Raw genomic sequence first — 13,008 nt, 5'->3', positions numbered from 1 at the left:
ACTTGGCCGGAGATCGAGTGTAAGGCTCGGCAGGACGTTCGACCTTACCTCGGCAGGGAGACCGAGCTTCCTAATTCTAGTACCAGACAGACGAGTGGACTTGGCCGGAGTTCGAGTGTAAGGCTCGGCAGGACGTTCCACCTTACCTCGGCAGGGAGACCAAGCTTCCTAAGCCTAGTAGGAGAGTCAGGCGAAAGGACTTGGCCGGAGTTCGAGTGTAAGGCTCGGCAGGACGTTCGACCTTACCTCGGCAGAGAGACCAAGCTTCCTAAGCCTAGTAGGAGTGTCAGGGGAGAGGACTTATCCGGAGTTCGAGTGTAAGGCTCGGCAGGACGTTCGACGTTACCTCGGCCGGGTAACCAAGCTTCCTAAGCCTAGAAGGAGAGTCAGGCGAAGGGACCTGGCCGGAAATCGAGTGTAAGGCTCGGCAGGACGTTCGACCTTACCTCGGCAGGGAGACCAAGCTTCCTAAGCCTAGTAGGAGTGTCAGGGGAGAGGACTTATCCGGAGTTCGAGTGTAAGGCTCGGCAGGACGTTCGACGTTACCTCGGCCGGGTAACCAAGCTTCCTAAGCCTAGAAGGAGAGTCAGGCGAAGGGACCTGGCCGGAAATCGAGTGTAAGGATCGGCAGGACGTTCGACCTTACCTCGGCAGGGAGACCAAGCTTCCTAAGCCTAGTAGGAGAGTCAGGCGAAGGGACTTGGCCGGAGATCGAGTGTAAGGCTCGGCAGGACGTTCGACCTTCCCTCGGCAAGGAGACCAAGCTTCCTAAGCCTAGTAGGAGTGTCAGGGTAGAGGACTTATCTGGAGTTCGAGTGTAAGGCTCGGCAGGACGTTCGACCTTACCTCGGCAGGGAGACCAATCTTCCTAAGCCTAGTAGGAGAGTCAGGCGAAGGGACTTGGCCGGAGATCGAGTGTAAGGCTCGGCAGGACGTTCGACCTTACCTCGGCAGGGAGACCGAGCTTCCTAATCCTAGTACGAGACAGACGAGTGGACTTGGCCGGAGTTCGAGTGTAAGGCTCGGCAGGACGTTCGACCTTACCTTGGCTGGGAGACCAAGCTTCTTACGTCTAGTAGGAGAGTCAGGCGAGGGGACTTGGCCGGAGTTCAAGTCTAAGGCTCAGCAGGACGTTCGACATTACCTCGTCTGGGAGACAAAGCTTCCCTAGGCTAGTAGGAGTCAGGCGAAAGGACTTGGCCGGAGTTCGAGTGTAAGGCTCGGCAGGACGTTCGACCTTACCTCGGCAAGGAGACCAAGCTTCCTAAGCCTAGTAGGAGAGTCAGGCGAAGGGACTTGGCCGGAGATCGAGTGTAAGGCTCGGCAGGACGTTCGACCTTACCTCGGCAGGGAGACCGAGCTTCCTAATTCTAGTACGAGACAGACGAGTGGACTTGGCCGGAGTTCCAGTGTAAGGCTCGGCAGGACGTTCGATGTTATCTCGGCCGGGAGACCAAGCTTCCTAAGCCTAGTAGGAGAGTCAGGCGAAGGGACTTGGCCGGAGATCGAGTGTAAGGCTCGGCAGGACGTTCAACCTTACCTCAGCAGGGAGACCAAGCTTCCTAATCCTAGTACCAGACAGACGAGTGGACTTGGCCGGAGTTCGAGTGTAAGGCTCGGCAGGACGTTCCACCTTACCTCGGCAGGGAGACCAAGCTTCCTAAGCCTAGTAGGAGAGTTAGACGAAGGGACTTGGCCGGAGATCGAGTGTAAGGCTCGGCAGGACGTTCGACCTTACCTCGGCAGGGAGACCAAGCTTCCTAAGCCTAGTAGGAGAGTCAGGCGAAGGGACTTGGCCGGAGATCGAGTGTAAGACTCGGCAGGACGTTCGACCTTACCTCGGCAGGGAGACCAAGCTTCCTAAGTCTAGTAGGAATTAGGCGAGGGGACTTGTCCGGAGTTCCAGTGTAAGGCTCGGCACGACATTCGGCCTTACCTCGGCAGGGAGACCAAGCTTCCTAAGCCTAGTAGGAGAGTCAGGCGAAGGGACTTGGCCGGAGTTCGAGTGTAAGGCTCGGCAGGACGTTCGACCTTACCTCGGCAGGGAGACAAAGCTTCCTAAGCCTAGTAGGAGTGTCAGGGGAGAGGACGTGTCCGGAGTTCGAGTGTAAGGCTCGGCAGGACGTTCGATGTTACCTCGGCCGGGAGACCAAGCTTCCTAAGCCTAGTAGGAGAGTCAGGCGAAGGGACTTGGCCGGAGATCGAGTGTAAGGCTCGGCAGGACGTTCGACCTTACCTCGGCAGGGAGACCAAGCTTCCTAAGCCTAGTAGGAGAGTCAGGCGAAGGGACTTGGCCGGAGATCGAGTGTAAGGCTCGGCAGGACGTTCGACCTTACCTCGGCAGGGAGACCGAGCTTCCTAATTCTAGTACGAGACAGACGAGTGGACTTGGCCGGAGTTCCAGTGTAAGGCTCGGCAGGACGTTCGATGTTACCTCGGCCGGGAGACCAAGCTTCCTAAGCCTAGTAGGAGAGTCAGGCGAAGGGACTTGGCCGGAGATCGAGTGTAAGGCTCGGCAGGACGTTCAACCTTACCTAGGCAGGGAGACCAAGCTTCCTAATCCTAGTACCAGACAGACGAGTGGACTTGGCCGGAGTTCGAGTGTAAGGCTCGGCAGGACGTTCCACCTTACCTCGGCAGGGAGACCAAGCTTCCTAAGCCTAGTAGGAGAGTCAGGCGAAAGGACTTGGCCGGAGTTCGAGTGTAAGGCTCGGCAGGACGTTCGAACTTACCTCGGCAGAGAGACCAAGCTTCCTAAGCCTAGTAGGAGTGTCAGGGGAGAGGACTTATCCGGAGTTCGAGTGTAAGGCTCGGCAGGACGTTCGACGTTACCTCGGCCGGGTAACCAAGCTTCCTAAGCCTAGAAGGAGAGTCAGGCGAAGGGACCTGGCCGGAAATCGAGTGTAAGGCTCGGCAGGACGTTCGACCTTACCTCGGCAGGGAGACCAAGCTTCCTAAGCCTAGTAGGAGTGTCAGGGGAGAGGACTTATCCGGAGTTCGAGTGTAAGGCTCGGCAGGACGTTCGACGTTACCTCGGCCGGGTAACCAAGCTTCCTAAGCCTAGAAGGAGAGTCAGGCGAAGGGACCTGGCCGGAAATCGAGTGTAAGGCTCGGCAGGACGTTCGACCTTACCTCGGCAGGGAGACCAAGCTTCCTAAGCCTAGTAGGAGAGTCACGCGAAGGGACTCGGACACAGTTCGAGTGTAAGGCTCAGCGGGACGTTCGACCTTACTTCGGCAGGGAGACCAAGCTTCCAAATCCTAGTAGGAGAAAGGCAAAGGGACTTGGCCGGAGTTCGAGTGTAAGGCTCGGCAGGACGTTCGACCGTACCTCGGCAGGGACACCAAGCTCCCTAAGCCTAGTAGGAGACAGGCAAAGGGACTTGTCTGGTGTTCGAGTGTAAGGCTCGGCAGGACGTTCGACCGTACCTCGTCAGGGACACCAAGCTTCTTAAGCCTAGTAGCAGAGTCAGGCGAGTGGTCTCGGCCGGAGTTCGAGTGTAAGGCTCAGCAGGACGTTCGACGTTACCTCGGCAGGGAGACGAAGATTCCTAAGACTAGTAGGATTCAGGCAAAGGGACTTTGCCGGAATTCGTGTTTAGAACTCGGCAGGACTTTGACCTTACCTCGGCAGGGAGACCAAACTTCCTAAGCCTAGTAGGAGAGTCAGGCGATAGGACTTGTCCAGAGTTCAAGTCTAAGGCTCAGCACGACGTTCGATGTTACCTCGGCCGGGAGACCAAGCTTCCTAAGCCTAGTAGGAAAGTCAGGCGAAGAGACTTGGCCGGAGATCGAGTGTAAGGCTCGGCAGGACGTTCGACTTTACCTCGGCAGGGAGACCGAGCTTCCTAATCCTAGTACGAGACAGACGAGTGGACTTGGCCGGAGTTCGAGTGTAAGGCTCGGCAGGACGTTCGACCTTACCTCGGCTGGGAGACCCAGCTCCCTAAGCCTAGTAGGAGAGTCAGGCAAGGGGACTTGGCCGGAGTTCAAGTCTAAGGCTCAGCAGGACGTTTGACATTACCTCGTCTGGGAGACAAAACTTCCTAAGGCTAGTAGGTATCAGGCGAAAGGACTTGGCCGGAGTTCGAGTGTAAGGCTCGGCAGGACGTTCGACCTTTCCTCGGCAGGGAGACCAAGCTTCCTAAGCCTAGTAGGAGTGTCAGGGGAGAGGACGTGTCCGGAGTTCGAGTGTAAGGCACGGCAGGACTTTCGATGTTACCTCGTCCGGGAGACCAAGCTTCTTAAGCCTAGTAGGAGTGTCAGGGAATGGGACTTGGCCGGAGTTCTAGTCTAAGATTCAGCATGACGTTCGACCTTATTTCGGCTGGGAGAGAAAGCTTCCTAAGCCTAGTAGGAGTCAGACAAGGGGACTTGGCCGGAGTTCGAGTGTAAGGCTCGGCAGGACCTTCGACCTTACCTCGGCAGGGAGACCAAGCTTCCTAAGCCTAGTAGGAGAGTCAGGCGATAGGACTTGTCCGGAGTTCAAGTCTAAGGCTCAGCACGACGTTCGATGTTACGTCGGCCGGGAGACCAAGCTTCCTAAGCCTAGTAGGAGAGTCAGGCGAAGGGACCTGGCCGGAGTTCGAGTGTAAGGCTCGGCAGGACGTTCGACCTAACCTCGGCAGGGAGACCAAGCTTCCAAATCCTAGTAGGAGTCAGGCGAAGGGACCTGGCTGGAGATCGAGTGTAAGGCACGGCAGAACGTTCGACCTTACCTCGGCAGGGAGACCAAGCTTCCTAAGCCTAGTAGGTGAGTCAGGCGAAGGGACTTGGCCGGAGATCGAGTGTAAGGCTCGGCAGGACGTTCGACCTTACCTCGGCAGGGAGACCAAGCTTCCTAATCCTAGTATGAGACAGGCGAGTGGACTTGGCCGGAGATCGAGTGTAAGGCTCGGCAGGACGTTTGACCTTACCTCGGCAGGGAGACCAAGCTTCCCAAGTCTAGTGGGAGTCAGGCGAGGGGACTTGGCCGGAGTTCAAGTCTAAGGCTCAGCAGGACGTTCGACATTACCTCGTGTGGGAGACAAAGCTTCCAAAGGCTAGTAGGAGTCAGGCAAAAGGACTTGGCCGGAGTTCGAGTGTAAGGCTCGGCAGGACGTTCGACCTTCCCTTGGCAAGGAGACCAAGCTTCCTAAGCCTAGTAGGAGTGTCAGGGGAGAGGACTTATCTGGAGTTCGAATGTAGGGTTCGGCAAGACGTTCGACGTTGCCTCGGCTGGGAGACCAAGCTTCCTAAGCCTAGTAGGAGTCAGGCAAAGGGACTTGGCCGGAGTTCGAGTGTAAGGCTTGGAAGGACGTTCGACCTTACCTCGGCAGGGAGACCAAGCTTCCTAAGCCTAGTAAAAGTCAGGCAAAGGGACTTGGACAGAGTTCGAGTGTAAGGCTTGGCAGGACGTTCGACCTTAACTCGGCAGGGAGACCAAGCTTCCTAAGCCTAGTAGGAGAGACAGGCGAAGGGACTTGGCTGGTGTTCGAGTGTAAGGCTTGGCAGGACGTTCGACCGTACCACGGCAGGGACACCAAGCTTTTAAGCCTACTAGCAGAGACAGGCGAGTGGACTTGGCCGGAGTTCGAGTGTAAGGCTCGGCAGCATTTTCGACCTTACCTCGGCAGGGAGACCAAGCTTCCTAAGCCTAGTAGGAGTCAGGCAAAGGGACTTGGCCGGAGTTCGAGTGTAAGGCTCGGCAGGACGTTCGACCTTACCTCGGCAGGGAGACGAAGATTCCTAAGCCTAGTAGGATTCAGGCAAAGGGACTTTGCCGGAGTTCGTGTTTAGAACTCGGCAGGACTTTCGACCGTACCTCGGCAGGGAGACCAAACTTCTTAAGCCTAGTAGGAGTGTCAGGGGATGGGACTTGGCCGGAGTCCTAGTCTAAGATTCAGCAGGACGTTCGACCTTATTTCGGCTGGGAGAGAAAGCTTCCTAAGCCTAGTAGGAGTCAGACAAGGGGACTTGGCCGGAGTTCGAGTGTAAGGCTCGGCAGGACGTTCGACCTTACCTCGGCAGGGAGACCAAGCTTCCTAAGCCTATTAGGAGAGTCAGGCGAAGGGACTTGGCTGGAGATCGAGTGTAAGGCCCGGCAGGACGTTCGACCTTACCTTGGCAGGGAGACCAAGCTTCCTAATCCTAGTACGAGACAGGCGAGTGGACTTGGCCGGAGTTCGAGTGTAAGGCTCGGCAGGATTTTCGACCTTACCTTGGCAGGGAGACCAAGCTTCCTAAGCCTAGTAGGAGAGTCAGGCGAAGGGACTCGGACACAGTTCGAGTGTAAGGCTCAGCGGGACGTTCGACCTCACCTCGGCAGGGAGACCAAGCTTCCAAATCCTAGTAGGAGACAGGCAAAGGGACTTGGCCGGAGTTCGAGTGTAAGGCTCGGCAGGACGTTCGACCGTACCTCGGCAGGGACACGAAGCTTCCAAATCCTGGTAGGAGACAGGCAAAGGGACTTGGCTGGTGTTCGAGTGTAAGGCTCGGCAGGACGTTCGACAGTACCTCGTCAGGGACGCCAAGCTTCTTAAGCCTAGTAGCAGAGTCAGGCGAGTGGTCTAGGCCGGAGTTCGAGTGTAAGGCTAAGCAGGACGTTCGACGTTACCTCGGCAGGGAGACGAAGATTCCTAAGCCTAGTAGGATTCAGGCAAAGGGACGTTGCCGGAGTTCGTGTTTAGAACTCCGCAGGACTTTCGACCTTACCTCGGCAGGGAGACCAAACTTCCTAAGCCTAGTAAAAGTGTCAGGGGAGAGGACTTATCTGGAGTTCGAGTGTCGGGTTCGGCAGGACGTTCGATGTTACCTCGGCCGGGAGACCAAGCTTCCTAAGCCTAGTAGGAAAGTCAGGCGAAGAGACTTGGCCGGAGATCGAGTGTAAGGCTCGGCAGGACGTTCGACTTTACCTCGGCAGGGAGACCGAGCTTCCTAATCCTAGTACGAGACAGACGAGTGGACTTGGCCGGAGTTCGAGTGTAAGGCTCGGCAGGACGTTCGACCTTACCTCGGCTGGGAGACCCAGCTCCCTAAGCCTAGTAGGAGAGTCAGGCAAGGGGACTTGGCCGGAGTTCAAGTCTAAGGCTCAGCAGGACGTTTGACATTACCTCGTCTGGGAGACAAAACTTCCTAAGGCTAGTAGGTATCAGGCGAAAGGACTTGGCCGGAGTTCGAGTGTAAGGCTCGGCAGGACGTTCGACCTTTCCTCGGCAGGGAGACCAAGCTTCCTAAGCCTAGTAGGAGTGTCAGGGGAGAGGACGTGTCCGGAGTTCGAGTGTAAGGCACGGCAGGACTTTCGATGTTACCTCGTCCGGGAGACCAAGCTTCTTAAGCCTAGTAGGAGTGTCAGGGAATGGGACTTGGCCGGAGTTCTAGTCTAAGATTCAGCATGACGTTCGACCTTATTTCGGCTGGGAGAGAAAGCTTCCTAAGCCTAGTAGGAGTCAGACAAGGGGACTTGGCCGGAGTTCGAGTGTAAGGCTCGGCAGGACGTTCGACCTTACCTCGGCAGGGAGACCAAGCTTCCTAAGCCTAGTAGGAGAGTCAGGCGATAGGACTTGTCCGGAGTTCAAGTCTAAGGCTCAGCACGACGTTCGATGTTACGTCGGCCGGGAGACCAAGCTTCCTAAGCCTAGTAGGAGAGTCAGGCGAAGGGACCTGGCCGGAGTTCGAGTGTAAGGCTCGGCAGGACGTTCGACCTAACCTCGGCAGGGAGACCAAGCTTCCAAATCCTAGTAGGAGTCAGGCGAAGGGACCTGGCTGGAGATCGAGTGTAAGGCACGGCAGAACGTTCGACCTTACCTCGGCAGGGAGACCAAGCTTCCTAAGCCTAGTAGGTGAGTCAGGCGAAGGGACTTGGCCGGAGATCGAGTGTAAGGCTCGGCAGGACGTTCGACCTTACCTCGGCAGGGAGACCAAGCTTCCTAATCCTAGTATGAGACAGGCGAGTGGACTTGGCCGGAGATCGAGTGTAAGGCTCGGCAGGACGTTTGACCTTACCTCGGCAGGGAGACCAAGCTTCCCAAGTCTAGTGGGAGTCAGGCGAGGGGACTTGGCCGGAGTTCAAGTCTAAGGCTCAGCAGGACGTTCGACATTACCTCGTGTGGGAGACAAAGCTTCCAAAGGCTAGTAGGAGTCAGGCAAAAGGACTTGGCCGGAGTTCGAGTGTAAGGCTCGGCAGGACGTTCGACCTTCCCTTGGCAAGGAGACCAAGCTTCCTAAGCCTAGTAGGAGTGTCAGGGGAGAGGACTTATCTGGAGTTCGAATGTAGGGTTCGGCAAGACGTTCGACGTTGCCTCGGCTGGGAGACCAAGCTTCCTAAGCCTAGTAGGAGTCAGGCAAAGGGACTTGGCCGGAGTTCGAGTGTAAGGCTTGGAAGGACGTTCGACCTTACCTCGGCAGGGAGACCAAGCTTCCTAAGCCTAGTAAAAGTCAGGCAAAGGGACTTGGACAGAGTTCGAGTGTAAGGCTTGGCAGGACGTTCGACCTTAACTCGGCAGGGAGACCAAGCTTCCTAAGCCTAGTAGGAGAGACAGGCGAAGGGACTTGGCTGGTGTTCGAGTGTAAGGCTTGGCAGGACGTTCGACCGTACCACGGCAGGGACACCAAGCTTTTAAGCCTACTAGCAGAGACAGGCGAGTGGACTTGGCCGGAGTTCGAGTGTAAGGCTCGGCAGCATTTTCGACCTTACCTCGGCAGGGAGACCAAGCTTCCTAAGCCTAGTAGGAGTCAGGCAAAGGGACTTGGCCGGAGTTCGAGTGTAAGGCTCGGCAGGACGTTCGACCTTACCTCGGCAGGGAGACGAAGATTCCTAAGCCTAGTAGGATTCAGGCAAAGGGACTTTGCCGGAGTTCGTGTTTAGAACTCGGCAGGACTTTCGACCGTACCTCGGCAGGGAGACCAAACTTCTTAAGCCTAGTAGGAGTGTCAGGGGATGGGACTTGGCCGGAGTCCTAGTCTAAGATTCAGCAGGACGTTCGACCTTATTTCGGCTGGGAGAGAAAGCTTCCTAAGCCTAGTAGGAGTCAGACAAGGGGACTTGGCCGGAGTTCGAGTGTAAGGCTCGGCAGGACGTTCGACCTTACCTCGGCAGGGAGACCAAGCTTCCTAAGCCTATTAGGAGAGTCAGGCGAAGGGACTTGGCTGGAGATCGAGTGTAAGGCCCGGCAGGACGTTCGACCTTACCTTGGCAGGGAGACCAAGCTTCCTAATCCTAGTACGAGACAGGCGAGTGGACTTGGCCGGAGTTCGAGTGTAAGGCTCGGCAGGATTTTCGACCTTACCTTGGCAGGGAGACCAAGCTTCCTAAGCCTAGTAGGAGAGTCAGGCGAAGGGACTCGGACACAGTTCGAGTGTAAGGCTCAGCGGGACGTTCGACCTCACCTCGGCAGGGAGACCAAGCTTCCAAATCCTAGTAGGAGACAGGCAAAGGGACTTGGCCGGAGTTCGAGTGTAAGGCTCGGCAGGACGTTCGACCGTACCTCGGCAGGGACACGAAGCTTCCAAATCCTGGTAGGAGACAGGCAAAGGGACTTGGCTGGTGTTCGAGTGTAAGGCTCGGCAGGACGTTCGACAGTACCTCGTCAGGGACGCCAAGCTTCTTAAGCCTAGTAGCAGAGTCAGGCGAGTGGTCTAGGCCGGAGTTCGAGTGTAAGGCTAAGCAGGACGTTCGACGTTACCTCGGCAGGGAGACGAAGATTCCTAAGCCTAGTAGGATTCAGGCAAAGGGACGTTGCCGGAGTTCGTGTTTAGAACTCCGCAGGACTTTCGACCTTACCTCGGCAGGGAGACCAAACTTCCTAAGCCTAGTAAAAGTGTCAGGGGAGAGGACTTATCTGGAGTTCGAGTGTCGGGTTCGGCAGGACGTTCGACGTTACCTCGGCTGGGAGACCAAGCTTCCTAAGCCTAGTAGGAGTCAGGCAAAGGGACTTGTACGGAGTTCGAGTGTAAGGCTCGGCAGGACGTTCGACCTCACCTCGGCAGGGAGACCAAGCTTCCCAAGTCTAGTAGGAGTCAGGCGAGGGGACTTGTCCGGAGTTCCAGTGTAAGGCTCGGCAGGACGTTCGACCTTACCTCGGCAGGGAGACCAAGCTTCCTAAGCCTAGTAGGAGAGTCAGGCGAGGGGACTTGGCCGGAGTTCAAGTCTAAGGCTCGGCAGGACGTTCGACATTACCTCGTCTGGGAGACAAATCTTCCTAAGGCTAGTAGGAGTCAGGCGAAAGGACTTGGCCGGAGTTCGAGTGTAAGGCTCGGCAGGACGTTCGACCTTACCTCGGCAGGGAGACCAAGCTTCCTAAGCCTAGTAGGAGAGTCAGGCGAAGGGACTTGGCCGGAGATCGAGTGTAAGGCTTGGCAGGACGTTCGATCTTACCTCGGCAGGGAGACCGAGCTTCCTAATCCTAGTACGAGACAGACGAGTGGACTCGGACGGAGTTCGAGTGTAAGGCTCGGCAGGACGTTCGACCTTTCCTCGGCAGGGAGACCAAGCTTCCTAAGTCTAGTAGGAGTCAGGCGAGGGGACTTGTTTGGAGTTCCAGTGTAAGGCTCGGTAGGACGTTCGACCGTACCTCGGCAGGGAGACCAAGCTCCCTAAGCCTAGTAGGAGAGTCAGGCAAAAGGACTTGGCCGGAGTTCAAGTCTAAGGCTCAGCAGGACGTTTGACATTACCTTGTCTGGGAGACAAAGCTTCCTAAGCCTAGTAGGAGTGTCAGGAGAGAGGACGTGTCCGGAGTTCGAGTGTAAGGCTCGGCAGGACGTTCGATGTTACCTTGGCCGGGAGACCAAGCTTCCTAAGCCTAGTAGGAGAGTCAGGCGAGTGGACTTGGCCGGAGTTCGAGTGTAAGGCTCGGCAGGACGTTCGACCGTACCTCGGCAGGGAGACAAAGCTTCCCAAATCTAGTAGGAGTCAGGCGAGGGGAGTTGTCCAGAGTTCCAGTGTAAGGCTCGGCAGGACGTTCGACCTTACCTCGGCAGGGAGACCAAGCTTCCTAAGCCTAGTAGGAGAGTCAGGCGAGGGGACTTGGCCGGAGTTCAAGTCTAAGGCTCAGCAGGACGTTCGACATTGCCTCGTCTGGGGGACAAAGCTTCCTAAAGCTAGTAGGAGTCAGGCGAAAGGACTTGGCCGGAGTTCGAGTGTAAGGCTCAGCAGGACGTTCGACCTTACCTCGGCAAGGAGACCAAGCTTCCTAAGCCTAGTAGGAGTGTCAGGGGAGAGGACTTATCCGGAGTTCGAGTGTAAGGCTCGGCAGGACATTCGACGTCACCTCGGCTGGGAGACCAAGCTTCCTAAGCCTAGTAGGAGAGTCAGGCGAAGGGACTTGGCCGGAAATCGAGTGTAAGGCTCGGCAGGACGTTCGACCTTACCTCGGCAGGGAGACCAAGCTTCCTAATCCTAGTACGAGACAGGCGAGGGGACTTGGCCGGAGTTCGAGTGTAAGACTCGGCAGGACGTTCGACTTTACCTCGGCAGGGATACCAAGCTTCCTAAGTCTAGTAGGAATTAGGCGAGGGGACTTGTCCGGAGTTCCAGTGTAAGGCTCGGCAGGACGTTTGACCTTTCCTCGGCAGGGAGACCATACTTCCAAAGCCTAGTAGGACACAGGCTAAGGGACTTGGCCGGTGTTCGAGTGTAAGGCTCGGCAGGACGTTCGACCTTACCTCGGCAGGGAGACCATACTCCCTAAGGCTCGTAGGAGAGTCAGGCGAGGGGACTTGGCTGGAGTTCAAGTCTAAGGCTCAGCAGGACGTTCGACCTTACCTCTGCAGGGAGACCAAGCTTCCTAAGCCTAGTAAGAGACAGGCAAAAGGAACTTGGCTGGAGTTCGAGTGTAAGGCTCGGCAGGACGTTCGACCTTACCTCGGCAGGGAGACCAAGCTTCCTAAGCCTAGTAGGAGTGTCAGGGGCGAGGACGTGTCCGGAGTTCGAGTGTAAGGCTCGGCAGGGCGTTCGATGTTACCTCGTCCGGGAGACCAAGCTTCTTAAGCCTAGTAGGAGAGTCAGGCGAAGGGACTTGGCCGGAGATCGAGTGTAAGGCTCGGCAGGACGTTCGACCTTACCTCGGTAAAGAGACCAAGCTTCCTAAGCTTACCAGGTGTCATGCAAAGGAACTTGACCGGAGTTCGAGTGTAAGGCTCGGCAGGACGTTCGACCTTCCCTCGGCAATGAGACCAAGCTTCCTAAACCTAGTAGGAGTGTCAGGGTAGAGGACTTATCTGGAGTTCGAGTGTAAGGCTCGGCAGGACGTTCGACCTTACCTCGGCAGGGAGACCAAGCTTCCTAAGCCTAGTAGGAGAGTCAGGCGAAGGGACTTGGCCGGAGATCGAGTGTAAGGCTCGGCAGGACGTTCGACCTTACCTCGGCAGGGAGACCGAGCTTCCTAATCCTAGTACGAGACAGACGAGTGGACTTGGCCGGAGTTCGAGTGTAAGGCTCGGCAGGACGTTTGACCTTACCTTGGCTGGGAGACCAAGCTTCTTAAGTCTAGTAGGAGTCAGGCGAGGGGACTTGTCCGGAGTTTGAGTGTAAGGCTCGGCAGGACGTTCGACCTTACCTCGGCAGGGAGACCAAGTTTCCTAAGCCTAGTAGGAGAGTCAGGCGAGGGGACTTGGCCGGAGTTCAAGTCTAAGGCTCAGCAGGACGTTCGACATTACCTCGTCTGGGAGACAAAGCTTCCCTAGGCTAGTAGGAGTCAGGCGAAAGGACTTGGCCGGAGTTCGAGTGTAAGGCTCGGCAGGACGTTCGACCTTACCTCGGCAAGGAGACCAAGCTTCCTAAGCCTAGTAGGAGTGTCAGGGGAGAGGACTTATCCGGAGTTCGAGTGTAAGGCTCGGCAGGACGTTCGACGTTACCTCGGCCGGGTAACCAAGCTTCCTAAGCCTAGAAGGAGAGTCAGGCGAAGGGACCTGGCCGGAAATCGAGTGTAAGGCTCGGCAGGACGTTCGACCTTACCTCGGCAGGGAGACCAAGCTTCCTAAGCCTAGTAGGAGAGTCAGGCGAAGGGACTTGGCCGGAGATCGAGTGTAAGGC

Source organism: Lonchura striata, chromosome W, assembly GCF_050655825.1.
Source record: "Lonchura striata isolate lonStrDom1 chromosome W, ASM5065582v1, whole genome shotgun sequence".
Taxonomy (NCBI): domain Eukaryota; kingdom Metazoa; phylum Chordata; class Aves; order Passeriformes; family Estrildidae; genus Lonchura; species Lonchura striata.
Note: the sequence above shows the minus strand (reverse complement) of the source record.